The sequence below is a fragment of the Micropterus dolomieu genome, linkage group LG12, assembly GCF_021292245.1.
Source record: "Micropterus dolomieu isolate WLL.071019.BEF.003 ecotype Adirondacks linkage group LG12, ASM2129224v1, whole genome shotgun sequence".
Classification (NCBI taxonomy): domain Eukaryota; kingdom Metazoa; phylum Chordata; class Actinopteri; order Centrarchiformes; family Centrarchidae; genus Micropterus; species Micropterus dolomieu.
In genome coordinates this window covers 20,551,946-20,564,713 of record NC_060161.1, presented here as the reverse complement: position 1 = coordinate 20,564,713, position 12,768 = coordinate 20,551,946, and the positions used below count along the sequence as shown (strand labels likewise).

Genomic DNA, 12,768 nt, shown 5'->3' with positions numbered 1-12,768 from the left:
ACAAAAACCAGAAGGTCTATGTTAAAGCATTTGCATCAACAACTTTTTCACTAAATACATACATTTTTCTGACATTTTACAACAATGTCCCATCCAAAAACAAGTCATTATTTGGTTTCAAAACCAAAACAGAAAACAAAGCAGCTGTGTTTTGTTCTATATAGGACCAGTGTTGCATCCCTACTGGTTTTCAAGCTAACTGGCTGCTGTACACGTGCCCCTGTTGTAGGTTAGTGTTAAGCGCCACACATCAATCTTCTCACGCAGTGAAAAACAAATCTATATTCTGATAACGTCGACTAGCGGCGATAATCAACTCCACCCAGCTGATGCAACTCGGCATACAGCGTGATCGTAAAATAACCCGCGTGCGCTGAGACACAGCCAGCAGACTCACTGGTAGAGTTTTGCATTATAAACACCTGAAGCACAATCTGGCTCTGTTTGGGAGCTGCAGAAGTTAACATGAGGATTTTTGCTGAGATGTCTGCCTGATTGGCAGTGTTGGTTTTGTTTTTTAGGCTACCTCCGATGAAGTGCAGTGCACTTGTCTCATTCAGAAGGCTACAGTCTGAAGGGAAGCACAGCAGAGTACCTATTGGTCAGGTAGACTTAAATATTATGAATTCCTATTAAATAATGTTAATCTCATAATACAATTTTCTTCTGGACATATAAGAGAACACAGATATGTGGGAGAGATTCTGAATGTGCAGAAAGTTTTGAACATGAGCAGAAAACCTGCTGAAACAAAGGAGTTTATAACAGAATTTAAATAAAATTATTTATCACTGAGGTAAAAAGGTGCCCCAACATAACTTTTCAGTTATGTTTATAAATCTTTTTGTTTGAATCAAGCAAAATAAATATTATTTATTTTATCAATTTATAATCATTTACTATGTCACTAACAAATATAGAGGATAATAAAGTAAAGAAACAACATTTTGACTTTGGGACGCTTTACATTAACTTCAGGACAGTTCAAATTGTTTTTCAGGACAGTTCCGGGACGGAGGTGGATAAAGCTAGTCTGGAGCCCTGACTAATAACAATTCATAGTTGTTAGTACCATTGGATGTACTGACAACTACTGAATCACTGAATTAATTTGATACTGAAGAAATCTTAAAACCAGGGGATTCTCAGGCAACTTCTGAGGCGTTTCTGTCCCAGTTGCTAGTGAGTTACAAACTGAATGTGTTGATATTCAATCTCATCTTAATTAGCCTACATTTAATCAGGCACCGCCACTGCCTAAGTGTAACACAAAAAGCTACACTAATCGGACACATTAATTATCAAAATAAATATTTTTAAAACAATTATCCGATTCAGTTTTGAAACAAAATAATCAAAGAACAAACCATACACGAAAAAGTGTTTTGCGGTGAAAAAGTAGCTGCCTGCTCTACAGCTGCCTGCTCTCAGGTCGGGGAGCCGTTTTTATGCGTCGAGTAGTTCACACATAACGACTGGCAACCGCTGATTTACCCCTGATTACAGCCTGATGGGCGCAGAGCTCGCTGACCGGCAAATCAGGCTTAAAATCGTATAGTGTGAACTAGGCTGAAGTGATTATAACAAAAACTTTGTTTTTAACTTTGTTATGCCAAGGCTAGCAGACCTAAGTGGAGGTCTAAGAAAGGGAGAAGTTTGATAAAAGAGAAATAGGCTATTTATTAGGTTAAAAGGATCATATATTGCAGGTGAAGAGCGAGGCAGAGTGAAAATAGATGCGTGCCGAACCGGGTTGGTGGCTGCTGTACAGAGCAGGGGTAACTGTAGCTGAGAGTCCAGAGTGAGAGAGTCTGATCCGAGCAGGTTCAGAGCAGAATCCGGGAAACATTTTAAAATGTAAGAAATTTGACTGTTTTGATCTGTAATGAAATTTAGCAGTTGTAAAATTAATAAACGCCATAACTTCCACACTACTGCTGTCATCACTCAGTTTAAAGTGCTCCGTCACAGCTCAGCGCTTCACTTTGTTCCCTTTGACGTGGACTGGAGCATTACGTTCACAGCTGTCAGCTGAGGTCAGGCACGCGAAAAAACTAGCCAAGCCGCGGGAGGAGCGTGTGAGGCCGGCCAGCCGCCCGCTCACAGAGCCCTCTGCTCCCGCCGTCACACAGACTGCTGCAGCAACAACGGCAGAGGAAAACACAGCTGGAAGGTTTTCATACCGCTTATCTGTCTTTACATTCTGAGGAAGGTTGAAATGTTTAACTTAAATAAAGAGACAGCTCTATGTGGGTCGCTGGTTTGTGTGTTGCATTGAACTGTGATGTTGGGGACAGAACGGACACAAATGCAACGCTGAGGGTTTCAAAATGAGGTTTATTGAGGGAAAAGGGGAACGAGGAGGTACGCGAGGAAAGAAGGGGAATGGCAGACGTGGACGCGGGGGACCGAGGAGCTGGAGGAGCAGAACGCGTTGGTAAAGCCAAAGGGCATGACTAAGTACTCGTAGTGACCGAGGGGGGTGTTAAACGCGGTTTTCCATTCATCCCCCTCCCGGATCCGGTAATCAATACAGGGGCGAAGGGTCTTGTCTTTTTTGGCTACAAAAAAAAAGCCCGCTCCTAATGGGGAGGACGAGGGGCGGATGATGTCAGCGGCTAAGGAGTCCTTGATATACTGCTCCATAGACTCCCTCTCCGGACGCAACAGGTTGTATAGATGACTGGAAGGGAGGGGAGCGTCCGGGAGGAGGTCTATGGAGCAGTCGTAAGGGCGGTGGGGGGGTAGCGACAGGGCTTGGTCCGGAGCGAGATCATGGTAGACGTCGGGAACACCGAACAGGTCGGGAGGGACAGGAGGAGAGACAGGTGGGGCCGAATTACCGGGGGCCCGGGCGGACAGGAGGCAGGAGGAGTGACAAGAAGTACTCCAGTTCCTGATCTTCCCCCGCGACCAGTCGATATTGGGGTTATGAGCGATTAACCAGGGGAGACCAAGAACCAGAGGAGCGGCAGGGGAAGAGATCAGGTGAAGGGCGAGGGACTCGTGGTGATTGCCGGAGGTGATAATTGGTAACTGTGGAGTACGGTGGGTGATGGTGGTGAGGGGCTGGCCGTTAGGCCCGTGGCGTGAAGAGGGGTATCTAAGGGGACCTGGGGGATCTTGAGCCAGCAAGCTATTTCGCGGTCCAGGAAATTCTTGTCCGCGCCCGAGTCAATCAGGGCCCCGAGAGGAAGGGTGACATTCCCCCAGGAAATGGAGGCATCGAGCAGGACTCGGGGGTTGGGAGAGGGGACTTTGCTCGCCAGTAGTCCCAAGCCTACTGGCGAGCAGGTGCTTTTGGGCACACGGGACAGGCGGACAAGAAGTGACCGGGTTTACCGCAGTAGAAACACACAGGGAGTAGAGCGTGTCGGACACCGACTGGAGACGGGCCGCGTGCTGATCGAGAACCGCCCCCTGGGAGGCGACGGCGCGGGTGACTTCCAGCGGAGTGGGGTCGGGGGAGAAGGGGAGCGTGCTGGATCCATAGTGGCTCGATCGTTCTGTGACAATTGGGGACAGAACAGACCCAAATGCAACGCTTAGGGTTTCAAAAAGAGGTTTATTGAGGGAAAAGGGGAACGAGGAGCGACGGGAGGAAAGAAAGGGAATGGCAGACGTGGACGCGGGGGACCAAGGAGCTGGAGGAGCAGAAGGCGCTTAGGCAGGAGGTTCGAGGGAGGCTGGCGGTCGTGGAGGAGAGGATGCGGTGGCTGACGGCCCGGCGGGGAGCTAAGGGGGGAACCAGAGGGCGTCGTGGAGGCGGCGAGAGGAGGTGGCATCGAGAGGAGGAGGCTGGCGAGCAAGCCCGGCTGGCCGAGCGGGGAGGCAGAGGTGAGTGGACCTGGCAGGAGGAAACAGAGTTAGCAGGCAACGAGGAGGTAAGACAAAAGGGAGATTTCATAAGATGCTAGAACGAAGCGGTGACACCAAGTCTGGAGCTGCGCCGATCGAGCGAGGATGGAGTGGAAAGCCGGGGTAGAAGTACTGGTCGTGATGAGGTTGATGGCTGGCTGGAGTTTAACGAGGAGCAGGTGTGGGTAGCCAGCCGGGCTCTGGAGCGGAGAGAGGGAGAGCACACAGAGGGAGAGAGAGAGAAGGCACAGGAGAAACCAGAATGCGAGGGACGAAAGAAGAAACAGGACACTCACCAACAGCCGGGCTGTCACCGCAACATTGAACATTATGTCGCGGCAGTTGTGTGTGGCGTCGCTACGACGACCATCGACGATCTGAAAAATAGATAAGATGTATCATGCTTGTAAAACGTATTGTTTTCAATTTACACACAACTTTGCCTTCTACCCTCACAGCATCGCCAGAACAGAGCCATTAGGTTGCCACTTAATCAGAATCAGAAAACTTTATTGTCATTGAACGGAATTCAACGAGATTTGCTCCGCTGTTAATTTTATGCCCTGATATCAGCAGTATTTAATGTCATAATGCACGCTGGCTAACCTTTTAGCACCTTCTTCAGATTAGGCTGTTAGCGGGTAACATTAGCTAATTCACTGTAGTGCTGTATTTAGGCGTGTATAATCCCTGTGATTAACCAGGCAACCGTATGTGTGAGCTGAATGCCAAAGATGATCCTGACTTTCTGGCCTAAAAGCTAAAGTTAATGTGATGCTAACTGCAATAGCATATTTGAGCACTAGGCTACTCACACCTTGCTGCTTTTTCCCCATTTGAAAACTGAAGATGTGTATTATCAAGCTGATTACATAACAGCAATAAACCAGCTGGATTTCCATACAATCGTCACCTTGTGTTCATTGAGACCCATGTCCTCTGTGGATTTCGGCCCCTCTGCAATCAGCAGTCTCGCCTGTGAACTCCTTTGCCGCCTCCCTCTTAGCTTCCAGGGCATCAGCCTATCCTGTTCTCAGCCATCTGGTGCACCACCAACGGAGAGTTTAACTTCACCCGGGCTATTCAGACTGTAGAGCAGGTTCAGAGGCTGGCTGTGGGAGAACTGTCTGGTCTGTTGGTTTAGCCTTCACCACCTGGTCCTTGGCCTCTTGATCCCTGTCAAACTGAACACAGAATATGAACTATAACATGGGTGTGAAATATGTGGTAAAGCACAGCTGATAACATATGATATTGTATGATAGACATCTCTTTAGCTTTCATTGACTCCTTGATCTGCAAATTTTCGGTATCCTTCTTAAGTCTTGCCTGAATAGGGGTTATAACATTAAGATGAGATTTGAACAGTACATCGTTTCACATTCATAGATTTATTTACTGCTGAATTCTGTCCGCCACTACTAAAATTTCCCACACTTATTATTATATTAATGCGCTACTAATTTTCGCTTGTATACTGTGCGGGCACAGTAACACTCAACGCTTGGCTCCCTTCCTCTCCTCATTCTTCAAAGCACATCTACGTGACAGGTGCTGTTATAAGAGCAGCGTAACTCTGAATCAGGAGGTGCGTAGCGAGTATTTGATTGTCCGAGCGGCAGAAAGTGACAGTGAACGCGAGCTGAGGAAAATATCTCATGACCAAGAAAAATCTGTTTGTTGTTTCCCCACCTGCTGGAAAAGTGAAGCCTGTCTGCGCTAGAAAACATCTCCCCTCCCCTTCAGACTGCCAGCTGAGCAGGAACGCTTCTACAGTAGCTACATGTAAGTTAACATTAGCTCAATTTATAAGTAACTGGTAGTTGTATTTTATTACTACCTTCTACCTTCTTGTCCAATGTTGAGAACATCAGGTAAAAACTTAGACTAAACTGGTGTAGCCTACAGCTCTGTCAAAGATAGTAATTTCAGATGCTGATCAGATCACAGAGGTTCTGTCAGGCCCAAGTAAGGCATTTGAGATACTGGTGTGCATGAATATTCACATGTTCCACACCCCATAGGAGGAGAATTCATATCTACAGATGGTTTGAGCTGTGTTGGAACAGACATCAGAAGCCAGAGTGGACACAATATAATTTGTAGTCCAACATCTGAAATACACTGTAGACTTGGGGGATCATGAACCCATGGCCTCCAAGAAAGTGGAATGAGGCAGATAGATCCTCCCTAATGACTGTGAACCCAAATATGGTGACTGCTAACATGTTAGGATAGTAGTGATGCAAGAGGTTTATTCATTACTCTATTACAACAAACATTGATTAATCCAAAGAGCACTTGCTGGTGGGTTGCCTAGTTGAGCTGTGGAGTGGCTGAGGCGATGCAGTGATGGTGTTCAGGCTAGTTGTAGGCTCATACAGCCTCTGTTAACCCTTCTTCACATAATTGATAAGTTAAATACAAGTCCAACTCCTTGGAGTTGGCACTTATATGTGGTGCTTTCAGAGGTAAAACACTAACACACACATATTTACACACAGTAGGCCTACATATGAGACCACTGTGCTGAAGTGTGTGGTGGGAGAAGGAGGTGGGGAGGCAGTATACATAATTCTCAAATACTTAAAGTCCATCTAATCGCACTATCTGTGCAAAATATGAAAGTGTTGTTTAATCACAACAGTGAATCAGGGTTGACATTGAAGCATATGGCCGAACCACCCCGATACTGTGTTCTGCTTGAGGTATCTACCTGTTAAAGGGAGTGGTGGGAATTGTTGGGTTTCTGGTAATAATATTCTAGACCTGCTCTATATGAAAAGTGCAATGAGATTACCTTTGTTATGAATTGAGGCTAAATAAAACTGATTAGATTGAGTACTTGTTACATCCAGAAGGTGGCAGTGGTGCAGCGCCAGCTGCCGTCATACCGAAAGAAGGAGAAGAAGAAGAAGATTTCAGCTAGCACATGTGCGATACCACTTGATTGTTTCTTCTGAGTTAATTTTGGCGGACTAGTTGCTCATGGTCTTCGTTTTTGGAAGTTGTAAGATATAAGGACCTGTTCTTTTTACCCGTACCTGTTTTTGTAGAATTTTCATATTGAGCATGATTGTATTTTGTGTTTGTGATAGAAGGTGTCCTGCATTTTTCGGGTGAATAAGCAGTCAGGTCAGGTAAACTAGCCTAGGGAGGTGGTTCTTGGAGACATGTGTTAGCTAGCTAACATTGCTGCATGACTCAGGTTGATAGGCTTTTATCCCGCCGAGCCTGCCAATCCGTGAACACTTGAACGTTACCCTCTGCTGTCGATAGCAACACTGTTTACAGGCGCTTCAACACCTCAGCCTTTGCTGATGGTGTGCGTAGAGAAAGCTCTGTTTTTACATGTCTGTGTTTAAGCTCTTAAGCTTTAGCTCTTCATAGGCTGCTTTTGTAACACAGTGTCTTTGGTTTGGAGAGATTAGTATTACTCTTGTGTTCCTGTCTATACTTTCAGATATCAGGCTTATTTTACTGGTCGTAATAAATGCAAAAGTTACGTGTTTGCAGTACAAACAGGTAATTTTAATTTTTAACAAACAGATATTTTGGACTTTTATTAGTATTGTATTGAGCCAATGGTTTGAAGTGTTTATGAACTTTAATGAGTCAGTATTAGCCTAAAGCTGTGCAAGCTATCTGTTATTATAAATGGGGGGGAGGGCATCACAGAGTAGACATGGCTTTTAGGTCAGTGTAATGCTACAAATTACGAAAGTGTGCCTCTTTTTCTCTCTGAATTTCCAAGACTTTATTTCATCCTCTTCCCTTTCCCAGGTAAAGGAGAGCGCATAAGGCTGCTCTTCAACTACCAATAATATGTTGTGCTTGTGGAATATGTTTCTAGGTGGAATTTCTGAGGATTTCTACTGCTCCACTGTCTCAAAGTTCGTAGACAAACACACTTCCAATCTCCTCAGTGTGTTGAAGAAGAAAGGAGGCTCTGCAGGAAGGGAACTTCGCATACTTTTGGCCCAAAGGTATGTTTTGCAATTGGTAGAAAACATTATAGAATAATAAGTTGATGTTGACTCGTCTCTTCTGACACGTATAGAGAGTAGTAAACAGTCAGAAACCCAAAACATCTGTGTATGCACCCTGATGAGTATACTATTGGGATTTGATTTTTGCTCACAAAGCCTAATCAGCAACATTTGTGCCACTTTCAAACAAAAATTTTTTGTTTGCAGTTGCCTCACTATTTAAACACACATCAATGACCAGAGCTATGTTTAGGGATCGGATATATTGACATTTGGAATGAGTAATAGAAAGTTTGCTTCTCAACATACAATGCGCTTGTTAAACAGGTGTATTGATGACATACTGGCTTTTTGCTCACTAAGGTTTCTACCTGTGGCCTCTCTGCTGGCCATTAAGTTGGCTCTGTGTTTGCGTCTATGTGGAGACGCTCAGCCCTGACACAGAGAGCAGGGCAGAGGCTTCACCGTGATAATAACATAATTTATTTGACAGCAAGGTTTCTTTTGTTTATTATGTTTTCAACACAGATTTGTTCACAATGTTGCAATGGGGGAGGGTGTACCTCCCTGGACATGTTCATAGCAAGTTTATTGTGTCCTTTCAGAATTTAATGAAATCAAAGATGTAGGACACATACCATTAACATCACTGGACATGTGAGAATGTGTAGTATGTGTGTATGTGCAGTCCTTAAGTATTTCTGTATTGTTTTTGTCTCTCTAGCAACTGTTGAAAAGAGGAGGGAGATCATCCTCAGGGCAATTGGTTTCTACCTGATGAAGACCCAAACATCCTCTTCAAAGAATACCCGGTTGGTAATTTCAGTAGTTACTACCTGCATTAAACCAAATATTACAGTTGTGGTCAGAAGTTTACATACACTTGTAAAGAACACGTATTTCATGGCAGTAAAAGCCAACTGCCATTAAATACATGAAAATTAATTGTGAATCGTGATTTTGGCTGAAATGAAGAAACAAAAAACAGACAGCTTGTTACATCCCTTGTTACTTGTCTAGGGGTGGGGGACTAACAAAGAGATAAATAAATCGGGTGGGAAAAACAAAGGATGACCCAAAACATGTGTCAAGTTAATGTATTTATTCCAAGTTGGTAACAAAAAAGGTGAAGGCAATCTCTGCTCCCATTAGAGACAATATGGGGTTTGTTATGTAAAGTAAATTAATTAAGATGTTCAACAGAAAATATGCAACACAATACAGTCTCTACGGCTCCCGCCACGCTGGTGAGGCAGCAAGAGATCGGCGCTCCTCACCACACCAGCTTCTAGCTGGTCGTGAACACGGGGCCAACGGCTGCCTCTGCAGAGTCTCCAGACGCACGGTTAAGATCGGAACCCAGCAGATCACGTCTCGCTATGGACGACACAATAAACCACACTGTAAGCCACACAGTCTAACGCGCGCAACCAAGGAAGAGTGAAACAAACGTAACTAGACTATTACATTTATTCATTTAGCTGATGCTTTTATCCAAAGCGACTTACAATTGCTATTTAGATCAAAGGTCGCACGCCTCTGGAGCAACTAGGGGTTAAGTGTCTTGCTCAGGGAAGGGACACGTTGGTGTCACAGATGGGACTTGAACCCGGGTCTCCTGTGGGTCATACCATACGTGCGTCACACCACCCCAAACAAAGGATCAGATATATGAAGGTGGAGTAAACATGATTTGGCTGGAGCATTGTAAAGTGCTTAAAATCTGACTCTATACTAATAACAGCAGCATCAAAAATAAAAAATATCAGCAAAAGGAGTCAGTAATAATGCTATGCAATGTTAACTGCATTTATATGAAGTAACATTAAATATCTGCATTTCATTACTACCTACTTGTTTGATTTGTTACAAATACTTTTGTCTTACAGTCGCATTGTAGCTTCGTAATCGTAATGAGGTACCAAATTGTTGATCTGATAATCGTAATTGAATTGAATCGTGAGGCCAGTGAAGATACACACCCCTACTGCTTACTCGTTTTGTACTTCTTACTGTCATAAGAAGTTTTTTTGGTACTGGTATCGTAAAATTTTAAACAGCACCCCTCCATACCTGACTTAAACCCAATCGAGAACATGTGAACTATTTTGAAGAAACAAGTCTGTTTGTCAAATTTAGCTCAACTGCTCCAAATCTATCAAGTAGTGGTCAATGATTCAACCAGAAGCTTGTGGATGGCTACCAAAAGTGTCTAATTGAGGTAAAAATGACAATGGGACTTTTAAACAAATATTAACATTGCTCTATGTATATTTTTAACCCAGTAGATGTGGTCACATTTTCGGAAGACCCATAATAAATTCATAAAAGTACCAAAATTCATGACGGTTTTTTGTGACAATGACTCATCACCGAAAGATTGGGTTTCCAATAATAACTACAACTCCAAACAGCCATGACGTGTATGTTCTTTAGAAGTGTGTGTAAACCTTTACCACAACTGTAATCTTGTTACTTTCTAACGATTTGCAGAAAACCAGTTTGTTTTTTGTCTCTTTTGGGAAATCTAATATATACACTCACAATGCATTTTATCAGGAACATCTGCTGTCTAATGCAATCAAAAATGACAACTGTCATACATTCTGTTATTACTGATTTCATAGTGGGTGGTGTACTGGAGTGCATTATATTTAAAAGTTTTCCTAATATTGTCTACCCCATTGACATACATGAGGGGGGCAGAATAATAGAAACACTTCTTCAATATCTAAGCTTAGTAAAAGTAAAATTTATGGCAGAGCTGTTGGATTGCAGTAGACTGCACACCCTCCAAATAAAGTGCTTGGTGAGGTATATTAAATGATACACAATTGTATCTAATATTTAATTCACCAGCACTAATTCATCTTGTAATTTTTAAACACATAGCACTGTATCATGCTATTTTTGTTAAATCATTACATAAGGGACACCTGAAAAGCCAATATTACTCTTTAGAATTCAGCGAAATCTGTTTGATTTCATAATTTGTTTTTCTACTTTCTTTCTGTCCTATGTAAAGGATCTGATGCTACAGCTGTTCCGAGGGAGCTTGGACAAGTTATCTTTACAGCATCCGTGTTGAGGGAGGTGATGCCACCACTCCTCCAGCTGATGTTGGGATAGTCAGAGGGTGCTGAAGTTCTGCATGACTTGGGAGACACCGCCTCTACAAGTGCACTCTTAATAGGTGCAATTATGCACTGAACCTCCGTTATCCTCAGAACCTTAAAGCCTTCCTTTGAGGTACTTCACAAGTGATTCTTTCAACTAGATGCTAGTGTGACACCCTGTGGGGTCATGAGTGTGGCCTGTCTCTCTTGCGCTCTCTCTCTCTCGGAGGAGGAGGAGGAGGAGGAGGAGGAGCTGATTGCAGTGGCTCTGGGCACCTGGGCTAATTGCCCTGTAGAGTATTTGGGATTGTTTTCGCATTCGGCAAAGAGGGCTGCTGTCAAAACCAGGTCAGACCTCCCTGCGGCTGGCTCCCTGGTTTTCCATTTAGTTTGGTTTTCTTTGTTTGGACTGTTGCGTTGTGGTATTTGTCTTGTTTGCATGCTACAACACCTTCACACATACACCCATGCAACCATGCACAGACACTACTGAAACCACAGACTACATACCTCATACTTTAATGTTAGTTTGAAATACTTTGGTTTAAATAAACCTATATTGTTAAACTTTTACCATGGTGTGTCTCCCTTTTGTTGTGGCTTTTTGAGCCAGGTCATAACACTAGCAAACTCTCAACCAAGGTACAGATGCTCAAGAACAAACTCTATGAATGAGCCATCCAATTATTTGGAGTATTCTACAGAATAGGCAGAATTCTAGGCAATGCATCATCAAAATTGTTGACAACATTATTTTGCAAACTTTAACACTTTATAGTGCCAATAATTTTACTGTATTATTTTTTTTCACCAATTGCACCAAAATGATAGTGATGTGTTGGTGAATAAAGTCCATAACAAAATTAAGTTGAAATTGATTTGTGTGGGACCAGTTGACAAACATTTGAATTGTGTCAATCTAATTTGGAAAAAAAATATTGAATGAAAACCTAATGTTTTAATTAATTGAACATAAATATAAATATATTTTTACTACTCCAAATAAAATATTGAAAGGTAAGCTTAAATATATTGTTGATCAGAAGTTTTTTATTTTTAGTTGGATCAATTGACATTCATTGTGTTACTCTTATACAAGTTCATTACATTTTTTTGCTTTTAACGAACCTAAAACAGTTCAGTTTTTTGAGTGAACCAAGATGGGACAACAAATACACTTTTTATGACCATTTGATATATAGCCCAAACACCAGTAAGCTGTGCATCAAGACCTAATGAGAATAGGTCTTTTTAGCCTCAAATGGCCTATGAATGTCTCTAAAGTAAACTCCATACATTAATGGGAAAAGTTCATAGATATATTGGATAGTTGCTTGTAATTACTATAAAAGTATGTTTATTCAAAGTAAACTCCATACATTTATGGGAAAAGTTCGTAGATATATTGGATAGTTGCTTTTAATTACTGTCAAATATTGTTTATATAAAGTAATCTCTATAAAAATAGGGTTTTGCAAGCTATTATCACGTGATTTTATTTATTCTACAGTTTAAAAACTAAATTTAACAGGAATTTACTATTAATAGATTGGATAATCCCATAAAATAAAAGCCTAAAGCTTTCAAGATACGGTTTTAAAACACGGTATTTTAAGGAATATTTTTATAATTTTTTTGTGTTTTAAATCTAAAAATCTGTACTTTGACAAGGAGTTTTTGTGGATGGAATAGATAATCTTATGAATTTACCAAAGAATACTGTGTAAAAACAGCAGAAACATTTTAATTGTGTAATTTTAAGGTATTTCTGCAATATTTTTCAGTTTATATGCAGATTTATACAT

At 42.3% G+C, this 12,768-nt stretch overlaps 1 long non-coding RNA gene across 1 annotated transcript; it reads left to right on the top strand.

Annotated features, from left to right (window-relative positions):
* The first annotated feature begins 6,884 nt into the window (after positions 1-6,884).
* Positions 6,885-11,468, top strand: LOC123980823. The gene is made up of 3 exons (XR_006827558.1): positions 6,885-7,844; positions 8,572-8,659; positions 10,873-11,468. It is a non-coding gene; the product is annotated as an uncharacterized LOC123980823 (long non-coding RNA).
* Positions 11,469-12,768: the final 1,300 nt, after the last annotated feature.